The sequence below is a fragment of the Gopherus flavomarginatus genome, chromosome 1 (genome assembly GCF_025201925.1).
Source record: "Gopherus flavomarginatus isolate rGopFla2 chromosome 1, rGopFla2.mat.asm, whole genome shotgun sequence".
Classification (NCBI taxonomy): Eukaryota; Metazoa; Chordata; order Testudines; family Testudinidae; genus Gopherus; species Gopherus flavomarginatus.
The window spans coordinates 182,062,625-182,082,111 of NC_066617.1; the positions used below are offsets into that span (position 1 = coordinate 182,062,625).

The 19,487-nt window shown below is 42.1% G+C and overlaps 1 protein-coding gene across 4 annotated transcripts in view; it reads right to left on the bottom strand.

Annotated features, from left to right (window-relative positions):
- The window catches only part of CADM2 (cell adhesion molecule 2), a 1,084,078-nt gene that overhangs the window by 44,435 nt on the left and 1,020,156 nt on the right, over positions 1-19,487 (bottom strand). The window lies entirely within an intron of this gene.

Sequence of the window (19,487 nt, forward strand, 5' to 3'; positions counted from 1 at the left end):
GCACCTCCTGTCGAAGGAATTGCTCGTGAGAGGGGTCCCTGAAGAGGGACGAGGAAGGGGGGCGGGAAGGAGGAAATGATACAAACTGCAGGCGGTATCCCGTCTGCACCGTGCGTAAGACCCAGCGGTCCGATGTTATTTGGGACCACGCCGGGAGGAAAAACGAAAGGCGGTTGGAAAACGGGGGGGAGGATCCATGGGGGAAACTGTTACTGCGCCCTCGGGCGCACCTTCAAAATGAAGGCTTAGGTCCAGGCGGGGGCTTAGAGGAGCCTTGGTTCTGCCCCCCTTGGTTCCCCGAATGCCTGCGCCTTCCATTCCTGCCGCGGCGCCTGTTAAGGTCATGCCGCTGGCGGAACTGGGAATACGGCCTGCGCTGCTGTTGTTGCTGCGGCCGGAAGGGTGTGCGTTGCGTTCCCGGTGTGTGCATCCCGAGGGACCGCATAATGACCCGATTATCCTTCAGACTCTTGAGTCTGGGGTCTGTCTTTTCAGAAAACAGGCCCTGGCCTTCGAAAGGGAGGTCCTGGATGGTATGCTGGAGCTCCGGCGGAAGGCCAGAAACCTGCAGCCAGGAGATGCGACGCATCGTTACTCCCGACGCGAGGGTACGGGCAGCCGAGTCTGCAGCGTCCAAAGAAGCTTGCAAGGACATGCGTGCAACCTTCTTGCCTTCATCCAAGATGGCCGCAAATTCCTGGCGAGCGTCTTGCGGCAGCAGCTCCTTGAATTTGTCTGCTGCCACCCAGGAGTTGAAGGCGTATCTGCTCAGCAGGGCTTGCTGGTTTGAAACCCTGAGCTGCAGCGCCCCAGCCGAGTATACCTTACGGCCGAGGAGGTCCATTCGCCTGGCCTCTCTGGATTTGGGGGCTGGAGCCTCTTGCCCATGACGCTCCTTGTCGTTCACCGATTGAACCACCAGGGAACACGGTGTCGGATGTACATGGAGGTATTCATAGCCTTTAGAAGGGGCCATGTACTTCCTCTCGACGCCCTTCGCAGTAGGGGGGGTGGAGGCCGGAGACTGCCAGATGGTGTTGGCGTTGGCCTGGATGGTTCTTATGAAGGGTAGGGCGACCCTGGTGGGAGCATCTGCTGAGAGGATGGTGACGATTGGATCCTCTATTTCCGAGACCTCCTCAGCTTGCAGACTCAGATTCTGAGCTACTCGCCTGAGGAGGTCTTGGTGCGCCCTGAGATCCAGCAGGGGGGGGCTGTTGGAGGAGTTACCAGCCACCGATTCATCAGGGGACGAGGATGAGGAGACCCCCGGCAAGAGAGTGTCTAATGGAGGGTCTCCCTCGGCCCTCGCCTCTGCCTCAGGAGCCAAAGCGGAGTCTTGTTGCTTGGACCCTTCCTCCCCATCCGGGGAGGGAGGGGGGCGAGACAATGAGGCTTCCGGCGCCCTGCGCTCCGCCGTCGCAGGCCTAGCAGGGAGCTGTTGGGGCCCCTGGGCCTGATGGTATGCCCAGGGTGTCCAGAACCCCCATTGCTGCGGGCCTTGGTCTTGTTGTGGCGGATCGCTAAACAGCGCCGCCTGCCGGTCGGTGCCCAGCGCATACCCGCTGTCTGTTTGGGAAGAGACCGACGGCTGTCTAGAAGGCCACGGCGGGGCTGACCCTGGTTGGTAAGGGTCTGCGCGGGTCAGCACGAACGAACGTCTCGGTGCCGGGGACCGGTGCCGGGAGTCAAAACGGTGCCGGGATCGGGACCGGGACCGGGTTCTGTCTCGGTGCCGGGATCTGGACCGGTACCGGCCGCCGCTTCGGTGCCGGGATCGGGACCGGGACCTACCACCAGCTCGGTGCCGGGAGGTCGACCGGGACCGGGACCTACCACCAGCTCGGTGCCGGGAGGTCGACCGGTGCGGCGAGTAACGTCGGGATTGGCTCCTGGAGTCGCGGTGCCGGTATCGGTGGCTGGAGTCCAACCGCGACCGTCTTGAGGCCGACCGGCGCCGCGAGTGCGACCGGTACCGCCGAGGGGAGCGGTGCCGGGACTGCGAGCGGCGGCGGGATCTGGAGCGACCGTGGCGTCGGGACCTCGATCGTGAGCGTGAGTCCCGAGACGGTGCCGACATCATGGGCTTGCCTCTGGACACGACCCGCACCGGAGGTACTGGGGGTGGCAGCTGAGTGGGCTCAGTCAGGGCTATGAGGTCCCGAGCCGAGGCGAAGGTCTCCGGCGTGGATGGGACCAATATCTCAACCCCAGATCTCATGGGGGAGCTTGGCGGCACCGGACTCGACGGACCCGCCGGGCCCGGAGTCGACGGTGCCGGCGGCGCCGCGGCCGATGTTGAGGCCGGGCGCTCCAGTCGGGTCTGCCTGGCCGGAGTAGCAGACTTCGACGGCCTCGGTTCTGTCCCCGGTGCCGGAGAAGGTCGGTGCCGGGAAGTCTTTTCGGTGCCGGTGCGATCCGGTGCCGGCGCCGAGATCACGGCCTGCGAAGCCGCCGGGTCAAGTGCCGCCTCCATAAGGAGAGTTCGGAGTCTTTGATCCCTCTCCTTCTTTGTTCTTGGCTTAAAAGCCTTGCAGATGCGGCACTTGTCCGATCTGTGCGATTCCCCCAGGCACTTCAGGCACGCGTCGTGGGGGTCGCTGGTGGGCATAGGCTTCTTGCAGGCCGCACACTGCTTGAAGCCCGGCGAACCAGGCATGAGCCCGGTGCCGGGTGCCGAGAAGGGCTAAGCCCCCGGCAAAGAACTATTTACAAACTACTTAACTTAACTACTACTATCTACACTTAACAATCTAATTAACAACTATAACAGTACGAGAGATAATCGAGAGATAACAAGGAGAGCTAGGGACGTGGAGGACAGCTATGCCGCGCTCCACAGTTCCAACGACCGACACGGCGGTAAGAAGGAACTGAGGAGCGGGCGGGCCGGCAGGGATATATATTGGGCGCCATGGCGACGCCACTCCAGGGGGCGACCTGCCGGCCCACTGGAGTTGCTAGGGTAAAAAAGTTTCCGACGAACGTGCACGCACGGCGCGCACACCTAACTGGAATGGATGTGAGCAATCACTCGAAGAAGAACACACCTGTTAATGCATCCCAGAATCACGTTTGCTTTTTTTGCAACAGCATCACACTGTTGACTCATATTTAGCTTCTAGTCCACTACAACCCCTAGATCCCTTTCTGCCGTACTCCTTCCTAGACAGTATCTTCCCATTTTGTATGTGTGAAACTGATTGTTCCTTCCTAAGTGGAGCACTTTGCATTTGTCTTTATTAAACTTCATCTGGTTTACCTCAGACCATTTCTCCAATTTGTCCAGATCATTTTGAATTATGACCCTGTCCTCCAAAGCAGTTGCAATCCCTCCCAGTTTGGTATCATCTGCAAACTTAATAAGCGTACTTTCTATGCCAACATTTAAGTCGTTGATGAAGAGATTGAACAGAGCCAGTCCCAAAACAGACCCCTGCGGAACCCCACTTATTATACCTTTCCAGCAGGATTGGGAACCATTAACAACTACTCTCTGAGTACGGTTATCCAGCCTGTTATGCACCCACCTTATAGTAGCCCCATCTAAATTGTATTTGCCTAGTTTATCGATAAGAATATCATGCGAGACCGTATCAAATGCCTTACTAAAGTCTAGGTATACCACATGCACTGCTTCTCCCTTATCTACAAGACTCGTTATCCTATCAAAGAAAGCTATCAGATTGGTTTGACACGATTTGTTCTTTACAAATCCATGCTGGCTATTCCCTATCACCTTACCACCTTCCAAGTGTTTGCAAATGATTTCCTTAATTACTTGCTCCATTATCTTCCCAGGCACAGAAGTTAAACTAACTGGTCTGTAGTTTCCTGGGTTGTTTTTAATTCCCTTTTTATAGATGGGCACTATATTTTCCCTTTTCCAGTCTTCTGGAATCTTTCCCGTCTCCCATGATTTTCCAAAGATAACAGCTAGAGGCTCAGATACCTCCTCTATTAGCTCCTTGAGTATTCTAGTATGCATTTCATCAGGCCCTGGTGACTTGCAGACATCTAACTTTTCTAAGTGATTTTTTACTTGTTCTTTTTTTATTTTATCTTCTAAACCTACCCCCTTCCCATAAGCATTCACTGTGTTAGGCATTCCTTCAGACTTCTCAGTGAAGACCAAAACAAAGAAGTCATTAAGCATCTCTGCCATTTCCAAGTTTCCTGTTACTGTTTCTCCCTCCTCACTGAGCAGTGGGCCTACCCTGTCCTTGGTCTTCCTCTTGCTTCTAATGTATTGATAAAAAGTCTTCTTGTTTCACTTTATTCGCATAGCTAGTTTGAGCTCATTTTGTGCCTTTGCCTTTCTAATCTTGCATGCCTGTGTTGTTTGCCTATATTCATCCTTTGTAATCTGACCTAGTTTCCATTTTTTATATGACTCCTTTTTATTTTTTAGTTCATGCAAGATCTCGTGGTTAAGCCAAGGTGGTCTTTTGCCACATTTTCTATCTTTCCTACCCAGCAGAATAGCTTGCTTTTGGGCTCTTAATAGTGTTCCTTTGAAAAACTGCCAACTCTCCTCAGTTGTTTTTCCCCTCAGTCTTGATTCCTATGGGACCTTACCTATTAGCTCTCTGAGCTTACCAAAATCTGCCTTCCTGAAATCCATTGTCTCTATTTTGCTGTACTCCCTTCTACCCTTCCTTAGAATTGCAATGTGCTAAAAGAATAGAGCCTTTGGTTTGGAAAGCTAGATGTGTGCCCACAAGATTGATAGATATCAGAGGGGTAACCGTGTTAGTCTGGATCTGTAAAAGCAGCAAAGAGTCCTCTGGCACCTTATAGACTAACAGACGTTTTGGAGCATGAGCTTTCGTGGGTAAATACCCACTTCGTCAGATGCATGTAGTGGAAATTTCCAGGGGCAGGTATATATATGCAGGCAAGCTAGAGATAATGAGGTAGTTCAGTCAGAGAGGATGAGGCCTTGTTCTAGCAGTTGAGGTGTGAAAACCAAGGGAGGAGAAACTGGTTCTGTAATTGGCAAGCCATTCACAGTCTTTGTTTAATCCTGAGCTGATGGTGTCAAATTTGCAGATGAACTGAAGCTCAGCAGTTTCTCTTTGAAGTCTGGTCCTGAAGTTTCTTTGCTGCAGGATGGCCACCTTAAGGTCTGCTATAGTGTGGCCAGGGAAGTTGAAGTGTTCTCCTACAGGTTTTTGTATATTGCCATTCCTAATATCTGATTTGTGTCCATTTATCCTTTTCCGCAGAGACTGTCCAGTTTGGCCGATGTACATAGCAGAGGGCATTGCTGGCATATGATGGCGTATATTACATTGGTGGACGTGCAGGTGAATGAACCGATGATGGTGTGGCTGATCTGGTTAGGTCCTGTGATGGTGTCGCTGGTGTAGATATGTGGGCAGAGTTGGCATCGAGGTTTGTTGCATGGATTGGTTCCTGAGCTAGAGTTACTATGGTGCGGTGTGCAGTTACTGGTGAGAATATGTTTCAGGTTGGCAGGTTGCCTGTGGGCGAGGACTGGCCTGCCCCCCAAGGCCTGTGAAAGTGTGGGATCATTGTCCAGGATGGGTTGTAGGTCCCTGATGATGCGTTGGAGAGGTTTTAGCTGGGGACTGTATGTGATGGCCAGTGGAGTCCTGTTGGTTTCTTTCTTGGGTTTGTCTTGCAGTAGGAGGCTTCTGGGTACACGTCTGACTCCGTTGATCTGTTTCCTTATTTCCTCATGTGGGTATTGTAGTTTTGAGAATGCTTGGTGGAGATTTTGTAGGTGTTGGTCTCTGTCTGAGGGGTTAGAGCAGATGTGGTTGTACCTCAGTGCTTGGCTGTAGACAATGGATCGTGTGATGTGCCTGGGATGGAAGCTGGAGGCATGAAGGTAGGCATAGCGGTTGGTAGGTTTTCGGTATAGGGTGGTGGTAATGTGACCATCACTTATTTGCACTGTGGTGTCTAGGAAGTGGACCTCCCGTGTAGATTTGGCTGAGGTTGATGGTGGGGTGGAAGCTGTTGAAATCATGGTGGAGTTTTTTCAGAGACTCCTTCTCACGGGTCCAGATGATAAAGATGGATAGAATAGCCCTTTGCCCCAGTTTTCTGTTTAGCCCACCTCAGCTCCCCACTGGGAAGAGGTTAACACCACCCCTGGTATCAGTAATAGTCTAACATGATGCATTTTGGATAAACGAGATGTGCTGCAGGATTAAAGGCAAGTAAAAATTAATACATACATTTGAAGTCCCCCCACTCTTTCCACCTATCCACGAGCTAGTTCAGGGGCATTTAATACGAATTCTTTTTATCTTATCTCAAAATTTGCATTTAAGCAAAGGTGCTTGCTCTGTGTAGTATTTTACAAAGCAATGGAATGCCTTACAAGTGTATTGGTCACACCATTAATAATTATTCTTATTTAGTTAACAGTGGTACTCACTGGATACTAAGTGCTTTCTAAACACTGACTTGGTCCCTTCTCCTAGATGTTCATGGTTTAAGGAATAAGCTACAATACATTCCCATGGTTTAACCAGATGATAGCTAAATAATAAAGTAAAAAAGAGTCAGTTGAAAGTATATTTGGCCCTAGTTACTCAGCAAAAATTCACATTGCAGTATCTGCTCTGGTCAGTGTCTGGATAGTTTAGTATATACTAAGGATCCGATTTTGATAAATGAAGTTCAGAGAGCAGGATTTAGACCTCACTTACCCACATACTTAATTTTACTCACTATTAACAGCAACATTGCCTTCAGGGGGACCATTCACAGTGCATAAAGTTAAGCATGCATGTGCAAGTCTTTGCAGGATCAGGCTCGTATCTGCACACCTGGGCACTAATGTGCTCAGCAGAAAAGAAATCTGCAAGGTTGGGTTTTAGGGAGACACTCGCCATGGTGCAACCATTACTGACATACTGTGTGATTATGTAGCCAGATTAATGCAATTAAGGTGAAGCTGTAATGTAAATGAACTGTAATGTAAAATTAATGTAATTGAAAAGCTGAAACTTTCTCACAAGTAAGATGATGTGACTGACAGAGAGATTTATAAAATTCAGTTTTAACAAAAGGTTCACTACCTTTGGAAAAAGAAGTGTTTTAATTCTAATTCTTGCTACTTCAATCATTAGAGTAAATTGGTCAGGCTACCATGAGAAACAAGTATTTTTGTACTACTCATGTATGTAGGTGATGCTTCCAGTGCAGCACAGCTCTATTGCTGAACCATCATTTTCTTTCTGATTGCTGCAAGAATGGACAGAATACAGTACTAGTCTGCATTTGTGAATGTGGTAGGGATCAGCCTCACACTTCATTACACTGCACACACTGCCAAACAATCTCAGAACAGCTGTGACAGCTGCACATACGTAGGCAATTGTGTAAAGATTAGTAGGCAACGTGGTGTATAGTAGTATTTCAGAGGGCAGGACTGAGACTTTTAAAATAACAACAAATTGACGAACTGAGGCAACATTTGCTAATCTACAGGCATTACGTGTAACTGCAAACTGAAAAACTCAGTCACAAGCAAATTTAAAAGGGGTCAACTTTTACTTGAGCTGGGACCAGTGAGCTTCTCAAGGCTTTTAACTATCAAATGATGTGGACTTAATTTGATCAAATTCAAAGCAAAGAAAAAACTGGAGAATTTCAAAAGTAAAGGAAAAGCAATAGTTCTCTAGATGTTCTGTTTCAGAAATCATCAAATACATCAGACAGCTCTTTACATTCACTAAAATAAGAAAGCATCACTGACAATTATCATTCTTGACCAAGATTCCAGATTAGAGATTAGCTCTTTGCTGACTTTCCAGGTGACTCTACCAATGCTAAACTATTTTGTACTCCTCAGTTGACCATGACTAAGCAACTGAAGTTATTTGTCTGCCATTTTATTCTCTCTGTGTCTCTCTCTCTGGAAGATATTAATTTACTTACTGAAAATACTGCAGAGTGACTGAAATAATTAATAATTTTCTAAAGATAATCTTTTGCATATGACACTATCACATTACTGCACTTTCAGATAGGAGATCTTTGCATGCTACACAATTAAAAAGACCATTAAAGTACGTAAAATAGACTTCATATTGTCATGTTTTCCTAAAAGCATCAGATAATCTCAAACCGAAGAAATGATATAGCAGGTGGGGAAACCCAAGATAGTCACAGTTCAAAAAAGTAATTTTTCATCTGACTATATCCCTTACCCCCAAACTTTCACCATTAGTCATCTTAGACTGTAATTTGTTTGAGGCAGGGCTATATCTTCATATGCAATTTCATAGACTCGCTATTTCAAACTAGGAGGCCACTCCCTTCCATTTCTCCAGAATGTGTCACCTGTTGCCTAATAATCATCTAGTTGGTCAATAAGGGTAAAGATGGTGAATTTTAGATACCAATGAATTGATTCAAATATTCAAAGTTCTTTTTGGGTTCCACACTCAAGTTCCTAGGAGCAGGAAGGATTAGCATTACCAGACTGCAGTCATCAAGTTAAAAGCTACAGACAGAATAGCATATTGCAGCTAAATGCAGGCACCAGAGGCTCTAATTATATGACAGTCAATGGAATGAAGATGGTATTTTATATAAAACCAAGGCCTTGATTCAGAAAATCATCCCTTGTCACTGTTTCAGGGTCAACTGCACCTTGGATCCATCTCCTGTCTTCCTCCAGGACACCCACTTAAGCTTTCAGGCTCCCAGCTATTACCTCTTTCAGGCAGAGCCCTGCATCTCTCTGCAGACCAGGGGTTCAGGCTTGCAGTCCCTCTGCATCTCACTGTGATTTCCCCAGGACTAACCTGTGGTTAACCCTCTCCAGAGGCTACTACAGCACATAATAGGTACCAACCAGCCTTCACAAAGCAAAATACATTTATTCTTAGGGGAAAAGAAAATACCTAAAAAAAAATAGAAGTTCCTATACACATGCTAAAAGCTTACCAGAGGTAAGCCAAAGTCCTTTCAACCATTCAACAAGGATTAGGACCCTGCCTTGGACAGAGGGGCCTGTCCATTGCTGAATCAAAAGAAGGACCTATTGTCAGTTCAAGCTCAGCTTTTTATACCCAAAGACATATCTTTGTCTGTTGGTGTCTGAAAACACAGTTTGAACCAAGTCTCTGGGGGCATTTACAAGCTGAGTGGTTCATCTTAATTACAGTCCCCTACTGTTTTTGGTTCCTGGAGGAGCTGTGGTAACCCTCCCACTTGGAGCTGCATTCATTCCCTGGCTCACAGTGATACATAAACTGCTCATAAACTTACTATAACATGCGCCCCAATGATATTGCACAGAGTTGCAATATTTGTCTTATCCCTATTCATGGCAGCACTTAAACATGTGCTTAAAATTAAACATGTTTGTTAGTGCTTTCCTGAATCAGGGCCCAAATTAAGAGGTTGTCTTTATTATTCAATATTTATTCTGCTTGCACCCACAAGTGGAAGGCACTGTTCACACAAACAGAGAGAAAGATTCCCTGCTCTGAACCGTCAAGAGATTCTTAATTTGTACATCCAAGAAGAAGTTTCCCACCTTGTGCAGTAACTGGAGTTCTTGGAGATGTATGTTTCTATGGGTCTAATGGGAAGTGGAGCACCCATAGGGACACTATTTGAAGAAGAACTGAATAGGACACCAACAGCAGAAGGTACAACCCCAGTTGATTGGGGTTACAACCAATCAATTTTATTATAGTAATGAGGGAAACTATACAGCTTCTGTTGTGAGTTAAGGTGCTACTAATATACTTTAAGTTGCTGCAAATTCAGTGAATGGCCTAGAATTACACATGAATACAACTGTCTCTTACTAAAAATCCTACTATTTCATAATAAATCTGGAGAAGTTCATTCTGGGTCCAAAGTCAAGGCTAGAATCTCTGATTTTCATAGTGGAGTCAGAGAATTTAGCATAGAAAGCATTTGGTCAGAATAAGGGGGCATTGCCCTAATGTGCCAGGAAGTAAGGATGTGAGTGTCACAGTCACACAAAGACAATTAGTAAATTGGTTTCCTATGGCCTTGTTGCCAGCATTCCCAATAGCCACACTATGCTACAGGGGACTTATTATACAAAAGAGAGTCCCAAAGGGACTGGAAGCCAATAAAAGCTCTCAGAAAGTACTTGGTACAATATCACATGGTGGAGGAGAGCCATCCTGATGGTAATAAAAGACTCATTTCTTCTTAGCTTTACTAACTCTGGAAATATTGGAAACAGATGCTTCAAAGAATGACACTGGGCTACAGGGCACCAAAATTCAGCAGCCTTTGGAAACTCAGGGGTTGTCTTAAAGCATAAACAACTTAGAGTTGCTTATCACTCTGAAAAGGACACAGACAATTTCAAAATTACAGGAGGGTCCTAGGTGCAGGTCTTGACACACAACAGCACCATAAAACTTTACCTGAGTTGTGTGGAATTGGTTGTGCAAGGTCAAAATGGAGGATAACGGTAATGTTAAAGAATCTAAAGCTGCGTCTATGATAACCACGTGCATTCCAACAACAGGGACAATATTTAAATAACACTTTCCATCCTCAAATAGTAAAAACTTTCTTTGTTCAGTACTGAAAACTGCATCAATAGAAGAGCCCGTAGATGTTATATTTTTAACCCTTTCCTAGTGCTCACTTCCTATATTAGTGTTAATATTGTCACAAACAGCTGATTCTCTATCTATTGTATCTATGCATGGGGTTCAAAAAAATCAGTGATGACTGACTGAGAGAGTTTTAATTTCATGAACACAAGCTGCCTCATTTCTAGACAGTTCAGAACATAATATTTCACCTGATCTGTCCTGTGGAGACCTATTAGCAAATTTATTGTCTTTAAATAAATAGAATGGTGCTTAAAATCTTGTCTGTCTGTCATTTCTACCTGTCCATAACATATTCCCATAGTGATTTATATGCTGGCCTTTGTTGTCTAGAATCTTCATCTCTTACCCTTTATCAGCTGGAAAGGGAAATTGCATATTAAGGTAAATTGCCACTCCTGAAACATTTTTTCTCAACTGGTAGTTTTCTATTACAGACTGGCAAGAATTCAGACCTAGAAAGAAACCTAAGCATCCTTGATTTAAGGGATTTGATTCACTCTTTCTGAATTCATGCTATCTAAATCACAGCAGGATGACTTGTAATCAAAGTTTTTCAAAAAGAACATAAATTTGGGGAAAAGGAAAAGGCCATTCAGCCCATTGCAAGTCATCTTGGTTAACACAGTTCCTCCAGAATAGCATCTCGCTTCTTCTTTAATGACCTCAGTACCTTCAATTCCAAACTTGGCTCAATAGGCTATTGAAAAATTGTATTTCTCTTTGAGTGAAAAGTACTTCCTTGTGTCGGTTCTGAATTTCATTTTTTTCACTCTCTTCCATTTATACTTTTCCATTCAGTCTTTTATTCTCAGGTAGTGAGTCAAGTGTTATTGAATAAGATTTTTCCACCCTGTATTCCTGAGAGTAGATGAGTTTGTAATTTTTTTTAAAATGAAAAAAATAACTGGGCCAAGATTAGATATAACGATTTAGGAGATTGTACACTTCAAACCAGATTCCCCTTGTGCTTCTATGTCTTTCACCTACACTGTGTTGAGGGATGTGTTTAAGATCCCTGTACCAATGAATCGCTGGGATTAAGTTTATTGCCTTTTTTTCGTTTTAATATTGTTGGCTCTGTTTCCCCTCCACCCTGATATGATAGACATATTGCAGCATACCATTAGCTGTAAAAAAATTTTGTGTTTTAAACTATTGAACCTGTTGCAATATTCTCATTGCTTTTTCTAACTGTTTCTTATTTAAGAAGGAAATACATTTTTAATCCACTTTGTTAGAAGCCCAAGCATCTTGTGTGTTAATCTGTTTGAATAGCACAGTGATGTTTTATTTTCTGGAGGAAGCCAAATTATAATCAGTATAGATGTGTATCTTGTGATAATTTAAAAATCAGGTAAATCATCAAATACAATAGGTCTATATATACACAGTTATATTTTGAAATTAAGACAGTCTAAGTATATTACTTTAATGTTATATGAATGTGAACATTACTAGGTCAGTTTAGATCCATCTCCAAGTTCATGCTTTGCAGATTTGGTATTATTTTATTGTTATTGGGGGTGCTGTAAGCTTCAGGTTTTCCCAAGGTCATCTTTATTGCAAAACATTAGTATAATTAATATCAATTCAGTGTTTCATGAAGTTCATGCTGGAAGTATTTAACTGTGTTTCAAGTATCAGAGAAGGCAAGAGTAGATTCAGTAATCTTTTTAACTTCAAAGGCACAGCTGATTACTCTAGTTTTCTGGTTAGTGAGACAGACATACATTTCTTATTAAAGGTATTGCTAATAAATTTGAAATGTATAAAGCATTTTTTCTCTCCTACTGTTCCTTTCCTCATTTTCAGACCCTGTTTTGGATATTAACACTTCACATCATAATGTAAACATACAGTTAACTTATTTGTCACATGTTTTTAATTATAGTGACACTAAATTATAAACTTTGTCTTTTTTGAACAGTAGAGAAAACGTCAAAATTCTGCAATATACAGTACATTTAGAAAAAATCATCTAGTTTTTACAGGGAACTATTAAAGTCCACAAAAATCTCCCCAAAAGAAAAAAAATAGAAATGTATATATATATACACGCACCTTTGGATCTCATTTAAATTAAGCACAGCAACAAAGCATCAAGCTCAACAGACACTACCGGCATATCTTCCCTGACTGTTAAATAGAAGCTTGCTGTATTTCCTTTAAAAAGCCTGCACTCTTGATACTGTATTTTCATATAAGGATAACCTCTCCCTCCCCCTCCACCAAAAATGCATACCAAAACCATAGCAAGATCTTAGTAAGAGTCAGACACTTGTGGATTCAGTCCACTCAAGTGAAATACAATTGATAATTCTAGGGCAGATTCTGATGCTTTTATTTACACTGAATTTGTGGAGAAGATACCAGCTACTAATGGGGTTTTTAATCTAGTGGAGAAAATCATAAGAACCAATGGGTGGGAATTAAAGCTAGACAAATTCAAATTAGAAGTAAGGAACACATTTTTAAATAGTGAGGATTATTAGCCATTGGAACAAACTACCAAGGGAAGTCTTCAAATCAAGATTGCAGCTTCTTTTTGGGCAGCATACTTTAGTCAAACACAAGTTATTGGGCTTCATTACAGGAGTAACTGGGTGAAATTCTATGCCCTCTGTTATAAAGGAGGTTAGATTAGATAATCTAATGGTCCCTTCCTGGATTTAATAGATTCAAAGATTAAAATTTATGAATAGCACATTAAGCCATGAGCCGTCCCACTGAAATCAGTTGGGCTATAATAATGTAGTAAGGGATTATTCAGCATGAAAAATGGTATCACTAACTGCTCTTTTATTGGAGGTGAGGCACTTAGTTATCTCCAAACCTGCAGGGGAGCCTGAAGTTAAAAATAAGTCTCTGAAGATAACACTGAAAACCCAAGTAAATTTCTGTCATCCCACACCTACCTTTTAGAAAGTGTAGTATTCAAAGTCCAGGAAATCACAAAAATAGTTTGCCATCTAAGTATGATGTAAATATGAAATTAATCATTTTTTGGCAATGAAGAGTGGGGAAGAATCTGTAGACAATCATTTAGGGTATGTCTACGTTGCAACAAAACACCTACAACTGGCCTGTGTCAGCTGATATGGGCTGTGGGGCTATCAAATTGCAGCCTGAACCTGGGCATTTATACTTCAGTTTGATAGTCAGAGAGCCCGAGCCCGTTGAGCCTGCATAAGCTGCCACGGGCCACCTGCGGGTGTTTCATTGCAGTGTAGGCATACCCTTCACACACAAAAATTAACAGGTAAAAAGGACATTTTTCTGTCTTGTTTCTTATATATTCCATTTATTCTTCACTATCGGAAATCTCTAGACATGAATAAAATGTAGGAACTATTATGACCCATGTCAGCACTCTAGAGACTAGATAAAAATGGTCGTCATGATGATATCCTTTCCCATTTAGGCTTGTTGATGGCTGGCTTTATACAGAGATTGATAACTTCAATATTAAAGGTTATAAGACCCTGAAGGCATCAAGCTCTTTTTATATATATCTTAGAAGGCCTGTGTAGGTGTAAACATATACCATGCTTTTTGGCCTGTTGTACATGGAATCTGAGCAGAAGGAAGGAAACATTTTATCCTTTTACAACCATTGAGATGAATTCTTTGTGAGTGATTTTCAGAGAATCCCATATTCTTTGTGGAAAATGTAAGAGTTTCTCTCAACACACAGGACCCTCAAATCAGAAATTCTCCTAAGTGTAGGGCTGTAGCATCTTGGAACTTTTGTGCAGTCAGGAAAAACATGCAGCATGCTGAGAAAGAGGCAGAGCTGGTAATATTCCTATTTCTTTGCTTAAGTGAAGACAAAACTATTTTGGAACCTCTGTATAAACAGCTGGTGCCTCCTGAAGCTGCTGTGTAGGTGGATTAGACTTTTTTTTAAACAGTCCTAAATTCCCCAACATTCCATAAAAGTCCATTTGGACTTTTTCTGGACCGAGCCTCCATGCTAGTATTACGTTTAGAACTAGGGAAGATGTTCTGTAGTTTGATCTGGGAGTCAGGGTTAACCTTGTTCTTTAAGTTCAGATGTCTTGCTCTCTGTTTCTTTCTGTTTCCAGGGATATGCTGAGACTTCCAGCTTTAAGAAGTCTCAGAAGTCTGGATGCAACTTGGAGATTCAGTGCATTCTTGAAACAGAGCAAAGGAGATTGGGAAAGAAAAGAGCATAAAATAATCATCAAGTCATTACAGGGTGGGAATCAATTCTCATAGCGTAGATGCTAATGCATTTGACAGGGTCTCTGGAGAAAAAAAAATCATAGCTTACAGAGTAGTCCATATTCTGGACTTAGGCTGCACATGTTTAGGTCTGTAGGAAAATCCTGAGGTTGGTAAACTAGTGGGAGCGATTAAAACTGGGGAAGGGAGAGAGGAAAAGAGTTGTAATTTCCTTATCTGGTTTGAGTGAAAGCAGACACGAATTTGTTATTAAGTTACAGCCACACAGTTATAAAGTAGTCTATAAAACAACTAGTTTAAAATGCTGTCAGACAAAAGTGCTTTTAAGATTACACACTGATAGCTCTATTTATTATTAGTGGTGAATGTAAGTAAACATACAGTAGCTATCTTTGAGATATAACTCTTTCCTTATCTCAGTCACTGTTTAACAGTGCTGGGCCCCTTTGGTCCTGCATATTCTATAACTTCTCTGTTGCTTTGTGGTTTATCTCTGTCAATATCTCAAAGTACTGAGGTACGTTAATGAGATCACGTGGAAGAAAAGTGAAGGCACAAGCAAAGAACAGATAATGCTGAATATTCTTTTGATATCAAAGGAGCTGGGGAATGGAAGCACTGCCCAGGTAATTCTTACAGTTTAACTTGCTTTAATAAAACAGATGCTCTAGTCAATTTTTTATTCCTATACCGACATCAAGATAAAAAGGAAAGGGGAGAGAAAAAAATGTGAGTAATCTAACAGTTCAGACTGTTGAAATTCTGTGTGATTAAATAAAAATAGTCATATTTAATTTAAACTAAACCATAATGATCAAACACTCAGTACCTCCCTTAATTTAATGTCATCCCATTTTTATATTTAGTTCCACAGATGTCATTTATACCTCTTTTTACCAGAGCCTTAATAAAAAAAAAAAAGAAGTGAAGTTGGCATGGATGAGCAGTGACATTTTTAAAATTTTGACTTCTTAAGCATTCTGAGAATTACACAAACTCTTGAAGTTCCCAGTGCAGCTGCCTGGAAGCAGCACTGTATCCTGTATAATGTTCAATGACTTTTGGAGATGTTTTGAGGCATTGCTATATATAGCTTTGAACATTTTGGCACAATCATTTCACAAGTGAGTCAGTCGAGACTGAATCACCCACATATGAGCAATATAACTGAATATATTAAATAATGAATTTGTTTTCTTTTGCTATCTGACTGTTCACACATTATTATACTCATACCTGTATTATATTTTTATAGTTCTTTAACAGTTTAAGCCACGGCTATCGAGGCATACAAGATCTGTCTCTTTTCCTGCCAGTCAGGAAAGGGATTTAACCACAGAAAGAACAGTGGAGGGAAAAAAGACTGGTGAAATAACGTCTGGGAGGGAGAAGGGGCTTCCATTTTGGAAGGCTGCGAGTGTGCCAAGAGCCAGGCATGCTAGCTCAGAGCCTCAGGGGATTCCTCAGCTGTCCACTTGGGGCAAGTTTAAGGTCCCTTTGTGCTGTTCTGGCAGGGAAAAGGGACATAAAACCTGGTAAAATGGAAATTCTTCATATACAATGTACTTGTCTTTTTTTCCATTTTCTAAATTTCTTTCTTCTGCACATTTTGGTCTCATTTTGTTATGTTTTCCTCAGCGTGGTGGTTAAGGCTTAAGACCTGCCAGACAAATTTATAAAGGAGTCTTCTCTTTCCCAGCATCAAATTGCACTCAGATTTTCCAAGTTTAATATTTACAGGATTCAGCATAAGTTCAAATATGAATGTGAGTGAGCATGTGAGCAAGTGAAAAGTTTGACTATGGAGGCCTTTTGTAAAATATGTTAGTTATTGAAGGAGACACAGGAACTTCTCCATATTGCTTGCTGACCTTTAGGCAAACAAAGACAACACCTGGCTCACAAAACTTTAGAATCAACTGTCAGTTTTACTTCACTTGTGGAATAAGTAGAATATATCATAGGCACAGTGAGATATGGAATTACTGTAACATAAAATGATTTGATGTTTCAGGCACACTCTTAAGCATAGGAGCTACATGTCCTATGTTATAACCGTAGGCATAGTTTTACTTCTAGATTTGGCAGCTCCTGTCAGGCCAACAGGGCTCGCACAGGGATGGGAGGGAAGGAATTCTGCGCCTGCCCGAGGTTTGCAGTTTGTGGGGTGAGGGCAATGCCTTCCTGGCGCATCCAAACTACACCCATGTTATAACTCTTCAAAAGGCATCTCATAGGAATGATATAACCTAAGGGGTGACATTTTAAAACACCTCCTGAAAGGTATTATTTACTGCAAGTAATAATAAAACAAATTGAGGGATCATACATGCAACTTGAAGCATAAATATAGAGTTATAATGTTAGTAAAATATCAGAAATACACCAGACAAAACACAAAGGAGATTGTTAAGACACCATTAGAAACCAATTCAAACACACTTTATCAACAGACATAAAATCAGGAGCAAACTTCCACTAATTTAGAGTAAGGGATGGATGAACAAGCTGATATAAAATAAAAACCAATAGAACCTTCACCCCACACTCAAACAGGAGCCAAAACTAACAATGTTGTAGGTTTGAAACTATTTGAATAACTTCTCAATTTTATGAGCCCCTTCATGTCCTAATTCCTGCTGGGATAATAAACAGTAATGCCTCAGAAAGGTTTGTTCCTGTGGTATTTCCTTCATGGCCTGAAACAAGCAATACTGGAAATCACCTGAATAGGATCAGAAAATTTGGATCGGGTTCAGTCAAGCATTTGGACTTTTGGCTGCTTGTCTGAACCCATTCTAATGCTCATTGCAACGTCAGATTAAACATATTCTAATATACAGGAGGACTGAAACTTACAAGCGAAACACTTCTTTACCAGCATTCATTCCATAATGCAGAACATCCAAACGATCAAAATTAGCACTTAAGAAGCCAGGGAGTGAGATCCTATGCAAAGAAGCAACACTGCATGATGCAGAAAGATAGTTTTGACATCAGCAGTTTAGTGTATCCAGCAACATATAGCAACCAAAAAAAAAGTCTGTTTCAGAACACCACACTCCAGCCTGAAAAACCTAGACAAGTCTTTCATCCACATCTCTGGTTCTCAACAATGTGAGAATTCAGTCAGTACCCCCCAAATACTTTCCTGTATAAATTCATAGTCCTAATGAAACTCCACAGGGTAGAATCATCCTTTTATAGGAAACTTCCTCCTTTTCTAATAGCCAGCATTTTAATTTAAGAAAGACAAATCATTATAGCCCTAAAGTGGTCATTTGGTGCCTAGCTGCTATTTACATCTCCCTTCCTTCCTTACAGTTGGTAGATATTTCTATAATGTTTTCCGCTCTTATCATTAAGAAGGTCACACATTTTCATACTGTGGACATTGTATGAGGATTAATCCAATAAAAATATGTATTTTGAGATTGTAGGTCAGTTTAATTTCATGCAGAAGTCACAGTACTAAAATATTAATGCACTATTAGTGAAACAACTGTGGATATCATTGCCAGGATTGCCTAATCTTTTTACACTCGTTTTAGACAGGTTCAAGAAAAATCCTACCATTCCAAATGCGTTAACATGTGTGTGTTTATTTAGCATGATGGTGTTCTTATATAGAACTTTTTCATCCATAGGTCTCCAGGAGCTTTACAAAGGCAGAGTCATTATCTCCATTTTACAAATGGGGAAACTGAGGCAAAGGGAGGGGAAAGTGACGTGCCCAAGATCACCCAGCAGGTCAATGGCAGAGCCAGGAATAAAATCCAGGTTTCCTGTTTCCCAATCCAGCGCTTCAGCTGCTAGGTCATAAACATAAACACAGTTTTAATGTGTTTATCATGAAAATTCTTCTAAAGAGAAAAGTTTTCAGAACATACGTAGTCCTAGCTTTCCCAAGAGATTTACGCCTCATTAGAGAAATAAGTCTTGAGAGTATTTAAATGTATTTCTCTCTCTCATTCATTGGTGCCTTCAATGGATGATGGAAGATCCTCCTCCCACTTTTTACTTCAAGCCTAACTCAGAGATTACACTACCTTTTTTATTTTTATGAATACATGAAAACTGCTTCTTAATCAGAGAGGGGAGATGTTAGTTTATGAAGCAAGGCACACAATCCTCTAACGCCAAGCACTCTTTGCAACACTCCCAGTATGTGAATAAGAGACTAAGCCTAGGAACTCAATTTAGATTCTGTCCCAAGGCAGGGCAGGACACTACCAGAAACATCATCTTAAAAGAGAGATCTAGGGAAAAGAAAATTCATTTGCTATACTGTAGCTCAGGTAAGATAAAGTCATTCCTTAAATTGAAAGCTTCTTAAAACTTAAGACTAACAAGCATGAGAAAGATCTCCATTGTATTACAAGCAGGATTAAGTCTATAGAAATTCCAAATGCAAGATATGTATCTTGTATTCCACATTAGCACCAGGAAGCAAAATCATTAATTACTAGTAATTCATAATTAATAAAAAAACCTAACACTATGAATGCTACTAATAATAACCAGTTTAAAAAGTAATGCTTATTTTAAAATATCATATTTGCATTTTACAGAAGAGTTAAAGTTGCGAACCTTAAAAAATGAAGTGCAAATGTAAATAAATAATTAAGTCACCCTATAAAAGTTTACACACTCATTGCTGGAGTGGTAAGAATGTTTTAT